Below are 18769 nucleotides of genomic sequence, written 5' to 3'. Positions count from 1 at the left end.
GCCTGAATGCACGCTTGAATACGACACCACGCGTTCGAACTGTCCAGGCATTGGACGTATTCGATGCAACCTTGTTCCACACGCTGGCGAAGTAGGCTACTGCAATGCCCTGACTCCAGACATAAGTTCGCCAGGGACTTTTGTGTTGTTTTGGGGTGTACTATCCACCTCCACTCCGCACCGACCCCGATTATTTTCCACAAGTTTGAGAACACCTTGTGTAACTTGACTGAGGCTTTACCCCAGCATAACGTGGTCTGAACGGCTTTTTACGTTTTCTACACATCTTTTACTCTGACGGTAAAGGTTGTAATTTGTGCAATGGATCTCTTCAGAAACTACAGTACTTATCCTGTATGCTGCTACTCTATGCCTTTGCTGGCGAGACCTAGTGTTTACAGTGCACTATGTCTTCTAGTATGTGTTAGAACAACTTTGTTACTTTCATTGATCTGTCTCAGCCTTATCCTTGGCTTTGGCAGTATGAAAGTGACTGAGGTATGAGCGATGCTAGTAATGCCGTTCCTTTATGCAGCCAGTTCCTGCTATGAATGGTGTTACTCATAGGGTCAGTTGGTGCATACATTTCAGTGGGCTTAGCGGATTGATATGCAAGAGCAACTTCTGGCTCTGTGAGGAAAGCAACGCGAAACTACCGCACTCCTCATTTCCCTCACCGGGCGAGTTGGCCGTGCGCGTAGAGGCGCGCGGCTGTGAGCTTGCATCCGGGAGATAGTAGGTTCGAATCCCACTATCGGCAGCCCTGAAGATGGTTTTCCGTGGTTTCCCATTTTCACACCAGGCAAATGCTGGGGCTGTACCTTAATTAAGGCCACGGCCGCTTACTTCCAACTCCTAGGCCTTTCCTATCCCATCGTCGCCATAAGACCTATCTGTGTCGGTGCGATGTAAAGCCCCTAGCATTTCCCTCATACGCCTCTGCAGTGATGCCTAGGCCATATGTTACAGCTAATTGTGAAGCTGCTGAGGATCCAACCAGCCTTCGGGCTGAGGACTGAACATACATACATACATACATACATACATACATACTTTTACTTTATTTATTACTACAGTCGAAACAGTTTATTACGATATCGCTTTTAACGACATACCTCATATGATGACGAAATCCAACGGTCCCGTATAAATCCTATATAAACACTGTATTTAAAAATCGGTTAGTACGACATCGCTTTTAACGACATACTGGATATAACGACGAAATCTAACGGTCCCGTATAAATCCTAAATAAACACTATTTAAAAATCGGTTAGTACGACATCGCTTTTAACGACATACTGGATATAACGACGAAATCTAACGGTCCCGTATAAATCCTATATAAACACTGTTTAAAAATAGGTTATTACGACATCGCTTTTAACGACATACTGGATATAACGACGAAATCTAACGGTCCCATATAAATCCTATATAAACACTGTATTTAAAAATAGGTTAGTACGACATCGCTTTTAACGACATACTGGATATAACGACGAAATCTAACGGTCCCGTATAAATCCTATATAAACACTGTATTTAAAAATAGGTTAGTACGACGTCGCTTATTACGGCTTATCGTATATAATGACGCATTCTTATGGCATTTTCGGAGTAATGTATCGGCTATAACGTCCAATGTGGAGTTTTGTTTGTTACGCACTTGGGGATTGCTTACAACAATGTAACGCTTATTATTGTAGATTTCGAATCAGTCTGTTGATGTGGCAAAAGGAAAGGAAAAGAAAAGTCACACATAATATGGAGATTAGAAACTGGGGAAACAAACGTCAGCATAGCGAAGGAATGGGGTGTATTACACTGAACGATTTTTAAAATTTGAAAGGACAGCGAGAAATAAAACAGTCTCTTTTGGAAGATTTTTTTAAACTTAAGCGGGTCAGATTTTGTGAGCACAAAGACTGAAGAATCTTTACGTACAAGGTTTAAGCAGCATAAACAAATAATTTGCCGATCAGTGGACCTATTCTTCAAGCGAAACCCAATGAAATTCCCCTCAGTCCCACTTCTCAAATACAGTATTTACTCCAGTTACTTTCTTTGTTTGAAGTTTTAACTTAATTCTATTAATTAACCGTGAAAGTGTGAAGCCTACAATCTACAGATACGATATTTTTGGCACAAAAGAACAGGAAACAAAAGAAATAAAAACCGGTTTGTGCGACTGTCATCTATAACAACTGTTAATTAGCGGTCCCTTCGGAGCCCTTATAATCGATTTCGATTGTACATTCAAGTAGTAGGCAAGAAATTCATGAACTACTGCGGAATTACTTTGTCTGCTATGGATTTAGCCAAAGTACGTATTATAATTACGTGACTTAATTCTTCTTCTACTTCTTATAATTCTTCTTTAACGTGGCATTTTCCCAATTTAATGGCGTGAGCACTTGATGTAGATATGGGCCAGTTTTACGGACGGATGTTCTCCCTGATACCAACCCTGTGTAGAGGGATGTATTCGCTACTACGTGTTTCTGCGGTGGCTGGTAATGTTGTGGGTTATATGCAGATGAGCAAAAATGTATTAAAAAGCCCACAAACACCCAATCCCCGAGCCAAAGGAATAAAGTATACGTAGTTAAAATTTTCGGCCAGTCCGACAATCGAAGTTGGATCCCTCTAACCAGAAGGCCAGCACGCAGACCATTCAGCCAAGGAATAGGACAATTAAGTGAATTAATTGAAAAAGTAAAACATAATTTCATTTATTTATTTATTTATTTATTTATTTATTTATTTATTTATTTATTTATTTATTTGCTATTGGCTTTACGTCGCCCCGACAATGGGATAGGAAAGGCCTAGGAGTTGGAAGGAAGCGGCCGTGGCCTTAATTAAGATACAGCCCCAGCATTTGCCTGGTGTGAAAATGGGAAACCACGGATAAACATCTTCAGGGCTGCTGATAGTGAGATTCGAACCCACTATCTCCCGGATGTAAGCTCACAGCCGCGCGCCTCTAACCGCATGGCTAACTCGCCCGGTTATAATTTTGTTTTGTGGTACTAAATAAATACTATAATTAACAGTTGTACCGATGTACAAATATTATTTCGATACTGATTCTCCAAATACAGTACGTCGTACTTCCAGTTTTGCCTTATTTAGGCGAGTCTCCTCTGAACAAATTAAATTAGTTATATTCGCAAAGTAGTTTCAATAGGACAAATGGAGTCAAAAAACTTTCTGGTAAGTCACCTTACGATGTTGTAGTGCTCTGTTACCCACTTAGTCCACACGTACACACACTTGCTAATGGTCGTGCCCCTTCCCCCACCCACTACCTCGTCTCCTGCTCCGCACGCAAACGGGCCCGAGTTCCCACACGACGAGTACATGTAGCGGCCGCCACAGGTCACGAAATCAACATGTTGCTTTATTTTTTCTATTAATTATGAAAAAAGCAATAATAGACTACATCTACACATTAGTAATTGGCCAAGAGTTCAGATATGCCGGGTCGACTACTCATGACAGAAGTGGAACACACAGTGATTGGAAATGTGCCGCTGCTTTCAGCTTTAGAGGTACAATCATAATCAGTATTAACATGCTGTTCTCATACTGGTTTTCCTGCCTAGGTGAGAGAGAAACAACAGAATTAAATAAAGAGTGTGCCTTGTTTTATATTATCAGACTGTCAACTACTCAGACCATCCCTAAAATTCAATTTTAAAAGATCTATTCTGCGTCCAGTCAATAGGTAAAATTTACACTGTGAATTTTGCTTCTACGCTGTTTAAGATCCTTTTATTTAATAGGCTATTTTCCAGCAAATTAGTGGGAAATAGTAAAACACAAAATGTTAGTTATTGCTGTTCTTACAGCTGTTGTCGTCATTGCTGTTGTTTGGCTTTTCAGTCCATAGGCTCGTTTGACGCAAATCTTTGTGCACCCTATCCTGCGCCAACTACTGCATCCTTCAACTACACGAATCTGTTATTATAATAATTTTTTGCTTCCTCCTACCATTCTTATCTCCTAGCTTAGTTTTCGACAATTTTTTTTTCCTTCTTACCGAATTTACATATTTAGTATATTTTAATTTGTGGTCCGATCTACCCGCTCCGCATGAATATCTTCAGAACCATATTTCTAATATCCGCATCTCATGTTTGAGGTGAGCAAATTTACATATGGCAGATCTTCCTTGTTTAAGCTGTACATGTACTTAATGTCCTCCTTACTCATTCCACTATTGGTTGTTTTACTGCCTAAGTAGTAATACAGTATTCATCTTCTTGCCGGAAGATTTAATTTCCTAATCTGATATTTGTGGAATCATCGGATTTCATTTTCTGCTTCAATTATTATTTTTGTAGGTTCACAGTTTATTTTAATTTTGTACTCTTTCGATTCAGCAATCTCAAGATCAACTGTAAACTCAGGTAAAATAATAAATTACACTAAAAATCTGAAAGTTTTATTTCCTGTCCTTGACTTTGATACCTTTACAAATCTTCTCTTTGACTTTTTCTACTGCCTGTTATATATAAATCCCAAAAATGCTATGAGACAAACCGCAAACCGATTATTTTTGCAGACAGTTTCATTCTTAAAAGGAACAGACCTCTATCTCTTCTTATTATATTATTATACCTAAACAATAACATCTACCATTAATGGGGAGAAAAGATATCTCAATATATTCAAATCTTGTTGTATCCAAATGTGAAGTCATGAATGATTTGATTGGCTTTTAAGCTGATTTGGAATGTGAGTTTAAAAGCTAAATACTCTACGGCTGGTGATCTGTCAAACTTCAGCCATGGTGAAGATTCATCTCATTTGTATAATGTCAAGCCTAGTAAGTCCAACAGTGAAAAATTTAGTTAAGAGCAATTATTTTTCTTCATATACGTAGAAATTAGCATTTATTTCATAAAATCGGTATTTATACACCAGTGTAAAACAAATAAACCACACGGAGGGAAAACACAAGGGCACACAACCTAAAGTATTTTGGAGGCATATCATATTTATCTCAATGCTATAAATCACAATCTCGATCACTGGGAGATTTATTAATGGAGAAACTTCTTCCAGTACTTATTTGCACAGCTGGTTTATCGACCAGCAGCCACATGGAAAGTAGAGGTCGCAGTGATATCTGTCATTGCAGGGATCAAGTCTCTGTCTTTCCAGTACGGTCTTACCCTTAGAGTGATAGCCTTAATGTAACCACAGATGGAATTTCACAAATGTACACTGAAATTGGGGTGTTCAATGGTGGTGATGATGATGATGATGATGATGATGATGATGATGTGTTCGAAATATTTATGTACAAGAAATCATCCAAGAGAGAAGATAAAGTATATTTAGGGTTCTAAAACTCATGTATGGCGATTATAGCATGACTGCGATTAATAGTGTTCTAAGCTTTCTTTGGTCGACTATTATTCTTTCTCAACCTCGCGAATATACATTTTGCGAGCCATGGAAAGTCTTTTGACTTCTCTTTCATGACCCGTCTTGTCCACCCCTGTAGGATGGGGACAATATATTCATGGTATAAACCTGGCTGTCGGTAGAAGCATCCTAGCTGTGTCTGGCATTTTCCTCTTACATTTGCCAGGCTTCTCACTTTCATCTTTAGCATCCAGTTCTTATTCTCTTGAGATTAGGTTTGCAAGAGAGAGAGAGAGAGAGAGAGAGAGAGAGAGAGAGAGGTAGTCGTTCATTTTAATGCCACTATTTTCTTTCTTTTCCTGTACCTTCATTCTTCGAAGTGTTGGACCTCTTCCTCATTCACCTTCTGATTAAAGTTAAGAGGGAATGTTTAACTCATTGTACTTCCACTTTTTAAAAAATCACCATCATCTATCATTTAATGGTACATCCTCATTCTCCCCTTTTTCCTCCAATTACTGTTACGAGTGGTTTGTTAGATAACATTCGGCACGTATTCATGTATTGAGAAATTATTTAAGCAACTAATGGTCTATACTACAGGATGATTATGAATGTGGTTTAGTAAATAGTTGATATTAGTAAAATAAAAGTAATTGTAATAGAAATTTTCTAACAGATTTCCGTACGAAAAAAAAAATTAAATGGAAGATAATACTTGCTTTCACACAAATCAACAGTAAAATTAGCGGTGAATTAATAAAATACCATTATTAATAGAGAAATATACATACGTACACGTACCTACGGTGAGTATTTCGCCGTAGGCACGACTCTCTTCTGTGGCATTCGGCTTCATCGTGCCGTGTTTTGTTTCCTTCTTGAGGTCCAAGGCTAGAACCGACGAATGGGAGTGTTGTCTGTGAATTCTCAATATCTTTGTCCATCAGTTCAAACCGGAAAACGGAGGCGAAAAGTGTCTAGGATATAATAACCTCCTTTAGCAACGACATTGAGCGTATTTTACGAAAACTGCAAGACCTAAGACTAAATCATGTACACTGACTGACAGAGCAAATGCAACACCAAGAAGGAGTGGTCAGAACTTTATGCCAATTGCAGGGTAGACTGACGTCACTGAGGTATGCTCATGATGTGAAATGCGCCGCTGTGCTGCGCACGTAGCGAACGATAAATGGGACACGGCGTTGGCGAATGGCCCACTTCGTACCGTGATTTCTCAGCCGACAGTCATTGTAGAACGTATTGTCGTGTGCCACAGGACACGTGTATAGCTAAGAATGCCAGGCCGCCGTCAACTGAGGCATTTCCAGCAGACAGACGACTTTACGAGGGGTATGGTGATCGGGCTGAGAAGGGCAGGTTGGTCGCTTCGTCAAATCGCAGCCGATACCCATAGGGATGTGTCCACGGTGCAGCGCCTGTGGAGAAGATGGTTGGCGCAGGGACATGTGGCACGTGCGAGGGTGCGAGGGGTCCAGGCGCAGCCCGAGTGACGTCAGCACGCGATGATCGGCGCATCCGCCGCAAAGGGGTGGGAGCCCCGCACGCCACGTCAACCGCCATTCTTCAGCATGTGCAAGACACCCTGGCTGTTCCAATATCGACCAGAACAATTTCCCGTCGATTGGTTGAAGGAGGCCTGCACTCCCGGCGCCCGCTCAGAAGACTACCATTGACTCCACAGCATAGACGTGCACGCCTGGCATGGTGCCGGGCTAGAGCGACTTGGATGAGGGAATGGCGGAACGTCGTGATCTCCGATGAGTCACGCTTCTGTTCTGTCAGTGATAGTCACCGCAGACGAGTGTGGCGTCGGCGTGGAGAAAGGTCAAATCCGGCAGTAACTGTGGAGCGCCCTACCGCTAGACAACGCGGCATCATGGTTTGGGGCGCTATTGCGTATGATTCCACGTCACCTCTAGTGCGTATTCAAGGCACGTTAAATGCCCACCGCTACGTGCAGCATGTGCTGCGGCCGGTGGCACTCCCGTACCTTCAGGGGCTGCCCAATGCTCTGTTTCAGCAGGATAATGCCCGCCCACACACTGCTCGCATCTCCCAACAGGCTGTACGAGGTGTACAGATGCTTCCGTGGCCAGCGTACTCTCCGGATCTCTCACCAATCGAACACGTGTGGGATCTCATTGGACGCCGTTTGCAAACTCTGCCCCAGCCTCGTACCGACGACCAACTGTGGCAAATGGTTGACAGAGAATGGAGAACCATCCCTCAGGACACCATCCGCACTCTTATTGACTCTGTACCTCGACGTGTTTCTGCGTGCATCGCCGCTCGCGGTGGTCCTACATCCTACTGAGTCGATGCCGTGCGCATTGTGTAACCTGCATATCGGTTTGAAATAAACATCAATTATTCGTCACGGCCGTCTCTGTTTTTTCCCCAACTTTCATCCCTTTCGAACCACTCCTTCTTGGTGTTGCATTTGCTCTGTCAGTCAGTGTATTACACCAAAATAGCATGTCCCCCTGGACCAATAACTATCAATGAATTATAGGCAAAAATCAACAGATCGGGAAGGATAGGAATACTTCAATAAATAATAATAAAGCAAAGCAAAGAACTTCAATTGCGGAAAGACTTCACACAAAAAAGACTTACTAAAACGCAATGACGTAGTAAATTCCAATGGGTACTCCTAATGTACACGGCAATGTACATATGTATTGTACGCGCACTTTTTAGTGATAGATTTTTGTACTGGGTTTAGGAGTAAGGAGGGAGTACTGCCAGTTCCGGTAATTTCACCAACTGAATGGAAATGAAATCTGAATTGAATCGATAATATGATCGATCGATATGAATTTTCTAAACCTATATTATCTTACGCCAACAACTGTGTCTCACACACACACAATATATAATACTATATAACATTTCTCGAAGCGAAACGTGTTTCTATAGTTTGGCTTTGCTGTGTAAACTACAACAGTACGAGTTCGTAAAGTGTACGCCAGATGTCGCACAGCGATCATAAGTGATTCTTAGTTTGTGTTTCAAAGGTTGCCAATACGAATCTGGAAGATAACCGAAGTCGACCGATTCAGCACTAGGGTGTAAATCTATCGCTAAAATGTGCGCAGATAATATATATTTCTGTTTTAATAATTAAAATATTACAACACCGTGGTCAAACAGAATGTCTGTATGCCAGTGAATGCCTATCCATGAATTACAAGCTGGAGAAGCTAGAGGTCCTGGAAAGAAGAATCCTCAGAAAAATTATGGGAGCTGTCCAAACTGAAAGCGGATGGAAACTTCGGCGTAACAAAGAAGTTTACCAGAAGGTGAAAAGAATCTCAGAGACCATGAAGAAAAGGAGGCTGGCGTTTCTTGGATATCTATACAAAATGAACGCAAACAGACTTACCAAACAGATATTTGATTACTTCTGGAGAAAAAAGACCACTACAGCATGGACTAAGGAAACGAAGCAGGATATTGAAAGGTTAAGCATCTTGGAAGACCAGCTGTTAGAAAGGAATACGTTTAGGAACACACTGAAGAATATGGAAGGTGTTCAAGTCGCAGGAAGAACTAGGAAGACCGGAAGAGCCTGGACAGATGAACAACGGAAGCAGACCAGCGAACGCATGAAGGAGTATTGGACACAGAGAAAACTCCGCATGAAGAGAAAGAAATGAAGTTGTAGCGTGATCCTTAGTGGTCCATTCGCTTGTTAAAAAAATGGTATTTATTAATCCATCACTAATTTGACTCTTGATTTACACTAAACCAATTATTATCTTCAATTTAAGACAGAAATAATAAAGAAATTCGATGGATACGATTCGTTCACATAACCACACGGGCCTACTCACTGCACACGGGTGACCGTCACTGACACGCAGTGAGTGTTTGTAAACATTAAGTCACATAACCAGTTAGTGTACTTGTTGTTATTTATTCTTCTACTCTTACCTTCATCCATGTGCGTATTTTGCCCTTGCGACTGGGGTGACTCATATAGCATACAGAAGCATGTTCTGTACTACGGCGCATGTTCTTATCTGTTGTATTACCCTACATAAAAGTATTATTATTATTATTATTATTATTATTATTATTATTATTATTATTATTATTATTATTATTATTACACCCAGCTAGTGGTTACGCGGTTTGTGTCACGTAGCTCTCAGCTTACATACGGGAGATAATGGGTTCAAACCGCACTGTCGGCAACCCTAAAGATGGCTTTCCGTGTTTTCCCCTTTTCATACCAGGCAAATGCTAGAGCTGCACCTTATGAGGCCACGATCGCGTCCTTAACACTCCTAACCCTTTTCTATCCCTTCGTCACCCATAAGATCTATCTGTGTCGATGCGACGTGAAGCAGATTATAAAAATGAAAATAAATATTCTTCTTCTTCTTTATCTGTTTACCCTCCAGGTTGGTTTTTTCCTCGGACTCAGCGAGGTATCCCACCTCTACAGCCTCAAGGGCAGTGTCCTGGAGCTTCAGACTCTGGGTCGGGGGATACAACTGGGGAGGATGACCAGTACATCGCCCTGGCGACCTCACCTACTATGCTGAACCGGGGCCTTGCAGAGGAATTGGAAGATTGGAAGGGATAGACAAGGAAGAGGGAAGGAAGCGACCGTGGCATTAAGTTAGGTACATCCCGGCATTTGCCTGGAGGAGAAGTGGGAAACCACGGAAAACCACTTCCGGGATGGCTGAGGTGTGAATCGAACCCATGTCTACTCAGTTGACCTCCCGAGGCTGAGTGGACCCAATTCCAACCCTCGTACCACTTTTCAAATTTCGTGGCAGTGCCGGGAATCGAATCCGGGCCTCCGGGGTGGCAGCTAATCACACTAACCACTACACCATAGAGGCGGACAAAATAAGTATTCGCTCAATCTATTTGAATACAGTATATGGTTTGGTTTTTGATTCGCTATCACGTAAATGTGGCAATAGATGATATTTCACTACACTTCTGATTGTTATTACAATATGTTGAATTTAATTTTCAGTCATGTAAATATGTTTGACTAGAGGAGAGCTTTTGTCATTTGTCCCATTAACGGTTTCCATTATTTGCGGCTGTAGCTGGAACTCTGCCCGAATTCCATATCGTCCACATCCAGTTGTGGTGGTCGCAGGAGGTGGGGGACAAAGCTGGAATGCACTGCGAGCTCGTCATCAGAATCCCCCCACCCCAACAATTCCACAATAATGTAATGTTTGATTTCATAAAGTATGCTGACAATGCCGGCCGGGGCTATAATACGCGTGTCCATGCCATATCGCTGGCACGCGCCCTGAGCATTCCGGCGCGCCTAGCTTTGTGTTGTCAATGTTCTCAGTCAGATGACGTTATAAGTGAATATAGAAGTCCTCAGCAACTCATAGAAGCCGTTTTTGTGGGACTAACTTCATACACATCAGCAATATTGAACGTTCAGCTAATGTTGAAGCACAAATTCGAAGTTAAATATGCAATAATAGGTAAATAAAAACCATATTACTCTAACTTATCCTTTAGCTCACCGCTGAGAGTGCCCACTTGTCATTGTTCCCACCTGTTTGTACCAGAAATAAGTCCCGCTACTTTCATATCTGTCATGCCCAACCTATGAATAACATATCCGGAGTCCGACCCAGCTTACACTCCCATACAGTAAGAGTGGTCTGAAAACAGCCTATGCTGATATAGGCTGAGTGCTCACATCTACCGGACAGAATACTGCGTTAACTTTGCTACATCTAGAACCGATTTTACTGAATTAATGTTCTCACATCATTTTGCCTTTAACCAGACGTTTTATTGATGTGCTGTTTGCACAAAATTGAAGAGGAAGTTCCATTAATGGCTGTTGACAGGAACAAAATAAAACTAGAGTAAATTAGAATGATAATGCTGTCAATAGCATTGTTCCATGCATACGGTAGTCTCAGAACAGCTTTCAGTTTTTCATCGGATTAATGGTTCTTTCGGTCTTACTTTGTACTTCAGTTTTGACGGCCCCGTGTTTGATTCCCGGCTGGATCAAGAAATGTAACTGTGTAGAGTTAATTCCTCTAACTCGGGACTGAATATAATTTCATCTCAGCATATCAATTCACAATTAATATAGAAAATTACACATTGTGATAATATGCAAGACTAACTGTTGCCCGCGGGTTCGCTCGCGTGAATTTCGTAATTTGATAAAAGTAATCGTTCCTCCGTACTGCACTACAACTTTATCTGAAAATCCCTAAAGTTTAAATACCTAATTTTTTCTTTTTACCTCAGAACCTCTTTGAAAACCACGTTTGTGATATTGCCATTTGGGGCTAAGATGATCAGACTACTGGCACAGCTAACTCTGGAACATCTGACATAGAACTCTACATACATGTGATAAACAGTCCTCTCTCAAGTCGAAAAAAAAAAAAATAATACATGCTTCTTTATTTTCAAAGGAGATTCCAAATACCTATTTCCACGCCTGTAACATCTTCAGTTTCTGAGATATAAGTATGCCCAAAAAGGAATTCAAACCCTTTATCTGTACTTCCCACCACACTCTCACCTAAGCGGATTTTCCAAATAAATAATACGTGTTACTTTATTTTTAAGGGAGATTCCAAAATGCAATTTCTACGTCTGTAATATATTCAGCTTTTGAGATATAAGTATCGTCATAAAAAAAATAATTCAACAATTGTTTCACTTCCTTTGACCCCCGTGGCTTTTGCGAAAACAAAAAATACATGTTCGTTTATGTTTAAAGGAGATTCCAAATACCAATTTTCACATCTGTAACATGTTAAGTTTTTGAGATATACTGTAGATAAAATCATTTTAAAAATTCATCCGCTTTTTCAGTTCTATTCACCTGCTTAAGTGGATATTCCGAAGAGCCTTCGTGACTCAGGCGGCAGCGCGTCGGCCTCTCACCGCTGGGTTCCGTGGTTCAAATCCCGGTCACTTCATGTGAGATTTGTGCTGGACAAAGCGGAGGCGGGACAGGTTTTTCTCCGGGTACTCCGGTTTTCTCTGTCATCTTTCATTTCAGCAACACTCTCCAATATCGTTTCATTTCATCTGTCAGTCATTAACCATTGCCCGAGAGGAGTGCAACAGGCCTCGGCAGCCGGCACAATTCCTAACCCCGCCGCAAGATGGGGCCTTCGTCCATTCCATTCTTGACCCGGTCAAATGACTGGAAAACTGGCTGTAGATTTTTGAAGTGGATTTTCCGAATACAAAAAAAAAATACACGTTTCTTTATTTTTAAATGAGATTCCAGAAACAAATTTTAACATCTCTAACATCTTCAGTATTTAATATATAAGTATCCTCATAGAAGGAATTCAACTTCTTCTTCACTTCTTTCCAACCCTCCCCTTAAGCGGGTTTTTTTGACAACAAAAACATGCGTGTTTATTTATTTGTAAAGAAGATTCAAATACTAATTTTTTTACTTCTGAAACATGTTATGGTTTTGAAATATACTCATTAAAAAAATTCAAATTTAAAAATTCAACTCCTTTTCACTTCTTTTCAACCCCTTAATTGGATTTTCAGAAAACAAAAAATGCGTGTTTCTTTGTTTTTAGAGGAGATTTCATTTACTAGTTTTCACGTCCGTAACATCTTCAGTTTTTGAGATATAAGTATACTCATTAAAAGGATACTACCAATTTTACAATTATTTTTATCCCTTAAGTGGTTTTCCGAAAAAATAACGCGTTTCTTTATTTTTAAAGGAAAACTCTAATACCTATTTCACATCTTTAAACTATTAATTTTTGAGATATAGATCTTCTTCTTCTTCTTCTTCTTCTTCTTCTTTTGCTAAAGCTTTTTTTTCCCCACACCTGTGGGGTCGAGAGTGCGAACTGCGCCGCACATGTAGATTTGGCCCAGATTTACGGCCAGGTGCCCTTCCTGACGCAACCCTTTGGATGTAATCACTATTGCTGTTTCTGTGGTGGTTGGTAGTGCGGTATGCTGTCTGGATATGGTGAGGAGAGTGTTAGGACGGACACATACACCCAGTCCCTGAGCCAGAAGAATTAATCAGAAGCGATTAAAATCCCCGACCCGGCCGGGCATCGAACCCACGACCCTCTGAACCGAAGGCCAGTACGCTAAATATTCATCCAACGAGTCGGACAATGTTTGAGATATAGATACACTGATTTTAAATTTCGTCCCCTTTTTACTTCCTTAGCGAAGTGATATCCAAAAAACCTTCCTCACCTACACCGTAATGTAAATGTAGCCCCAAAATGTCATTTCCGTATGTCCATTAGTTTTGGCTCGGAGATGAGGAGTCAGTCAGTCAGTCAGTCAGTCACAAGATGTTATTTTATATAGGTCTACTGTATATAGATTCCCTTAAAGAACTTACACAAGCTTCACTGTGATGTACTGAAATCTGTTGCTTGACGTAGATCCCTGGCATTTGTTAGATACGAAAATAAGAAACTACGGAAAACACTTTTCAAGGTTGCCCAGAGCTCGAGTCCACCGTCTCCTGGATGTAACCGTCAAGCCACACAACCCGTACCGCACAGCCATCTTATCCAGTGGCATTGAGCTCATCAGCTTCATGGCTGATCAAAATAGATTCCTCACTCATATTCTGGGTATCGGAAGCAAATGATGAGAGGAAAGGAAGTGACTGAATATCTAGGCCTCACGAACTACAGCACCATCATAGGTACGCAGTTAGAAGGAACATAGGTGACGTTCATTACTAGGAACGTATTAAAATAAGACGTAAGCGTTAGGAGGAAGAATTGGAGAACAAAGTCGACTTGAAGTACAGAGAAAAGTATAAATGAATATAAAGAAAATAAACTAAGTGCCTTTATACAAATTTATACGCCGGTGATTTAGTCAGAGCTTCCAACTAACGAGTAAGTAAGAGTAAGTAAATAGATAGTGGCCACATTGCCATGTCAGTGTAACTGTCTGCAATATTGTATTATGCAAACGTAAAGAATTGACGATAAGCCGCGGTTTACAACGGTTTTTTCTTTTTAGCACCTTGTGGGTACAGAATTGTTTATTAGCATTTGATGCATCAACTATCTAAAGAAAACAGGGTGCGAGAACTTCGCAATTCTTTGATCTGTTAAGACGTACCCATTTTTGTAAATGAAAATCCACAGTCTGTTTCCAGTCATTCGACCGGGTCAGAAATGGAATGAATGAAGCCCCCATCTAGCAGCGAGGATAGGAATTCTTTTTTTGCAATTTGTTTTACGTCGCACCGACACATATAGGTCTTTGGCGACGATGGGATAGGAAAGGCCTAGGAAGTGAAAGGAAGCGGCCGTGGCCTTAATTAAGGTACAGCCCCGGCATTTGTCTGGTGTGAAAATGGGAAACCACGGAAAACCATCTTCAGGGCTGCCGACAGTGGGGCTCGAACCCACTATCTCCCGATTACTGGATACTGGCCGCACTTAAGCGACTGCAGCTATCGAGCTCGGTGATAGAAATTGTGCCGGCTACCGAAGCCTGTCGCACTCCTCTGGGGCAAACCCATTTTCGTATTTATTTTTATTATAGCCTTGTGAAAGTTACATACCGGCATCGTATGACATGGCATACCTTTTCTTCTTCCCTTCATAAAATAATAATAATAATAATAATAATAATAATAATAATAATAATAATAATAATAATAATAATAATAATAATAATAATAATAATAATAATAATAATAATTCAAATTGGTAATTTAAAGCCAATTTTATACAAGGCGACTGAAGTTACTTTACAGGACAATGCATATTGGTACCTGGAATGCTCAATGTTTAAGCTGGTGGCTTTACATCGCACCGACACAGATAGGTCTTATGGCGACGATGGGATAGGAAAGGCCTAGGAGTTGGAAGGAAGCGGCCGTGGCCTTATTAAGGTACATCCCCAGCATTTGCCTGGTGTGAACATAGGAAACCACGGAAAACCATCTTCAACTGCCGACAGTAGGATTCGAACCCACTATCTCCCGGATGCAAGCTCACAGTCGCGCGCCCCTAACCGCACGGCCAACTCGCCCGGTCAATGTTTAAGCCATAAAAATAATGAAGTAATTAAGGATTTGGAAAAGTTGTGTCAGGATATCATTATTCTAATAGAAACGAAGAAGAAAGGACAAGGTAGTGAAAATTAGGGTGTACATATTCATTTTTATAGTGGAGTAGCAAAAAGATTTGGAACAAATCGAGGAGTATTCATAATGACAAAGCAGAAAATTCATTATTAAATGGGAAACCATTAATGAAAATATCTTAAAATTAACCCCTTTATGTTTTAGTTTACAGGCTGAAGATATGGAGAGGTGGCAAGGCATTTCATATCACGTAATTTCCCAACAATGTTCTACTTATTTATTGCTATAATCCATGTCCAAGTCATCGCTGTTAGATTGTCCACATTCTGACACTGAAGCACGAGGGCCGCTGAATTCGAGACGATAATCCGAGATGAGGTTATATTTTACCGGTACCTACAGTGCTAACTTGAAGATAGGCACAATATAATCTGCGGGATCTGCACAGTTTTCATTACAAGAATCTGTATCTTCTGGCAATCATACAGTAATATCGAATTTAGAGTTCGGGATGTCTTAAGTTATCAGCTACTTCAAGCTCGTTTAAATTGTCTGTACCGCAAGCTGTTTCACTCTGCTTTGTAAAAAAATAAAAATATATCTAAAGCTTATCTGTATATGAGCATTATCACCATTCAGCTAAAATATACGTGAATGATTGTTGTCGAGGAGCTGCCCAGCGGGTCGTTTTCGACCCACCCGATATACTAATGAAAATACAGAAAATTCTGAACAATGCACACAACTAACAAATATTCCATCCATGATGCTCAAGTTTTAACAATCAAACACTGCAAAGTTCGAAATGTTAACGTACAGTACAAATAATTCTAGTAAGTCTTCTTTCAAGTGCAGACAGCTGACAATCCATATTTACTGTACGGACTCCAAACCAACGAGCAGAGTAACAATTAAAGAAACTTCCGCGTAATTACCTTGAAACATACATCGAGTGGCAATGAAACGATCTAGTTGATGCAACAGTGTTATCAAAGCCAGTAAAATGTGATGAGTCGAATGCGATACGCCTGAGCATTAAACACGATTATTTAGGAGCAAAAGTAACTATTTTAAAAAGATACGGTTTAAACATTGATGAAAATAATGGAGTAAAACTTTACTGTAATTCACGATTAAACGGAGCTGAATTTTAACAGTAGCAGAGAAAGAAAACGAAATATTGCTACAACTGGACCAGGTGGAGAGTAAATATGAAATGATAATGGGGAACGTCTAATTGATCGCAGTGAACAAAACTCACAAGAAATCTTCGATGGATTCGTTCAACATAAGGATGTACACAAGTATGCATGGGATCAGGACACATTACATATTCAGTTATAGATTGCATAATAGTACAATGAACACGAATGAAGGTTCAAAACACAAGAGTGTTCAGAGGGACCAACTGTGGAAGTGATCATTATCTTCTTAACTCTAAAATCACATTTCTCTTTAAAAGTAATGTGGATGGAAAATAAATCCATCCGGGAATCGAACCAAGGACCCTTTGGACCAACCATTTAGCCACGGAGTCGGTCTTTCAGCAACTGAACAGCGTATTTTCCAGTGTTGTTGTCCCTGAAGGAAGAACAGACATAATAGAAATCTGATGATTAGATGATAAATAGGAAATGTCCTCCCGTTTCAGCCGATAACATAAATCGTTAACTATCGACCATAGGATGTGTGTTCATAGAGACGTTTTATATAGTTTTAGGGCGTAGGCCTCTTAACCACGCCCTTACTTCCCACGTTTTTGGGAATACTCCGTTTTTACTTGTAATCATTTACAATGGTATTTAATGTTCAGAATATGTATTTTCTTGCTAGATAGACGAATTTCTCTTCTTCTTCTACGGAGAGATGAATTTTGTTAAGTATTCGCTTCATTTGGTAGTAGAGGGCATCAGTGACTAGATCTCGTCTAAGAGTCCCGGAACTTGCAAAATGATATGAGGAAAGAACAGGAAATAAATTATCGTGGGGACAGCTATCACATTTGGACTACCGTTACTTCCCCGAGAGGAATGTGATGTGAGACTGTTGGAAGGACAAATTAACCTATATCTGCTTTTTTTAAGACTATAGTGAACAAAAAATGGTAGCGAATAACCAAGAAACAAGTTCTGAATATATGAGCTTGTTCCATATGTCTGTTCCTTAACGACACCAGGAAATGTTAGACCATGGCTTAATTTGTCTTCTGACAGATGAATATATTTTTATGGCCGTTGCTAATCTCACCGTTTTCTCTCGGCCACTCTGTAGTGGACTGCTGGTTAGCAACGTAATCACATACTCTCACGACTCCAAGAGAATACACTCTCTCTGAAGCATGAAAGAATATAACAGGGTCCAGATCAGGGGTATGTAAACTTTCTTAGCTCTGAATAGCATTGAAATTTGAAAGATATACTGCAGTATTATGTTGCTCATCAACCTTCGTTTTCACTGGATTCTTCTAAATGTGGGATTTAAGGATATTTCATATAAAGAAAATTAATAAATCCAAAATAAAATTAGGTGATACAGGAAATATTAGATTAGAAATTAAAAACTGGATGAATACTTGACTAGCTTGATAAAATAACTAACTGTTTTTGACATGCTCTATTGGTGAAAAATATCTAATTCCCTCCATGGGAACTTAGAATGTTCCATTCGGAATTGCTAGGCGGGCAATAATTCTATTGTGGAGATTTATCTCCTGTATGCAGTTATCAGACTGTGCCTCTTATAATGGGCTTCTGATAAGTTCACCTGCATACACCCCAGCGTCAGTGGGTAGGGCCTGACACATCCCACTCTGATGAGTCTAGTGTCAGACCTAAGACGAAACGCTGGTTAATAGAGTAAACGCCTGAAAAGCCTACCCATCTGATCTGTATAAATGTGAATGTAAGAAACATGATTTTGAAGAATTTTGTGACGAGTGTGGGAGAGCATGGAAGCGAAACATGAACGATAAGTGTTAATCAACGCAGAAAGAAAGAAACGCGGTGGTACAGAAGAATGCTGGAGGTGAGGTACATGAATAGGATCACAATGAAGGGAAAGTGAATGGAATCGGCGAGAGAAAAACGATTTGGGAAAATTTAACCAAAAGAAAAGGTGGACACATCTTAAAACACCTGGGATTTATTCAGCTATAATTAGAGAACTGTACAGGATTAGAACGCTTGTGGGTAAACTAAGACAAACAGAATAGAGTAAATGTAGCATGCAGTAGTTACGTACAGTAGAAACGAAAAGGTTGCCGCGGAATAGGG

The sequence above is a fragment of the Anabrus simplex genome, chromosome 1, assembly GCF_040414725.1.
Source record: "Anabrus simplex isolate iqAnaSimp1 chromosome 1, ASM4041472v1, whole genome shotgun sequence".
NCBI classification, from domain to species: domain Eukaryota; kingdom Metazoa; phylum Arthropoda; class Insecta; order Orthoptera; family Tettigoniidae; genus Anabrus; species Anabrus simplex.
This window is presented reverse-complemented; position numbering follows the sequence as displayed.